At 35.1% G+C, this 1169-nt stretch overlaps 1 non-coding gene across 1 annotated transcript; it reads left to right on the top strand.

Annotated features, from left to right (window-relative positions):
• Positions 1–228: 228 nt before the first annotated feature.
• LOC113752603 lies at positions 229–335 on the top strand. The gene has a single exon (XR_003464882.1). It is a non-coding gene; the product is annotated as a small nucleolar RNA R71 (small nucleolar RNA).
• The last annotated feature ends 834 nt before the right edge of the window (positions 336–1169 follow it).

The raw sequence follows: 1169 nt of genomic DNA, 5'->3' as shown, positions 1-1169 counted from the left end.
TTTGCACTTAACATATTCAAGGTATCTACCTCAAGCATACCTGCGGTTCTCCTTGTATTACCTCGTTCGTTGGCCCATTGATAGTTATTAGCAGCCATTTCTTCAATCAATTGTTAAGCTTCCTCGGCTGACTTTCCCATCAATGCTCCTCCCGCTGCCACACCTATATGCGTCTTTGTTAGATAGGTGAGAACATTGTAAAATATTTGGACTATTAACCAATCTGATAAACTATGATGAGGATATTTTCGTTGCAATTCCCGATAGCGCTCCCAAGTTTCGTACAATATCTCTCCTTCCTGTTGAGAAAAACTAGCTATATCTATTCTAAACTTAACAATTTTTCCATGTGGAAAGAATTTATTAAGAAAAGTCTTAACTAATTCATCCTAAGTAGTAAAAGTTTTTGGAGGATGAGATTGTAACTAAACCTTAGCCTTGTCCCTTAGCGAAAATGGAAATAATCGAAGTTTAATTGCATCATCACTAATACCATTAAAGTTAATTGTATCACAAATTTCAAGAAATGTTGACAAATGAGAATTTGGATCTTCGGTAGCATTACCTCCATATTGAGATTGTTGAACCATTTGAATCAGTGATGGTTTAATCTCAAAATTATTAACATTTACCATTGCCCTTGCAATACTAGTTTGAGATCCTTGTGTCCCCGGTAAAGCAAAATCTCGTAGAACTCGTCTATTTGATTCGTTTTCCGCCATTTCTTCTTCAAACGGTAGCTCTATCAGAATTTTCTCTATCGGCTGCCAAACCTCTTGTTCTTCTTGATGCGGTATATACCTCATTTGTCTCCGTAGTGTCCTCTCAATTTTTGGATCGAAAGGTGCAACTTTTCGATATGTTCGGTGCATACACTACAAATAGAAATAAGAGAAATTATGCAGTTTTAATTGTCAAAAACTAAATTAATGCAAAATCAACTATAAACAACTTAAATGAAAACAATAGAAATATCTAAATTAATAGAGATGATTAGGCCCTAATATTGCCGTTTTCCGGCAACAGCGCCAAAAATTTGACGAAATTTTTATATCAATGCAAGTTTATTTTCGAATTTTACCCGTTGGACTGCAAGTATACAGGTCATTTAGTAGTTTTGGACAAATATCAGGTCGATCCCACAAGAAGCAAGTTAAAAAAGTACTAGT

Source organism: Coffea eugenioides, chromosome 1 (assembly GCF_003713205.1).
Source record: "Coffea eugenioides isolate CCC68of chromosome 1, Ceug_1.0, whole genome shotgun sequence".
In the NCBI taxonomy this organism is placed as follows: Eukaryota; Viridiplantae; Streptophyta; class Magnoliopsida; order Gentianales; family Rubiaceae; genus Coffea; species Coffea eugenioides.
Note: the sequence above shows the minus strand (reverse complement) of the source record. Positions and strands in the feature narration are given on the sequence as shown.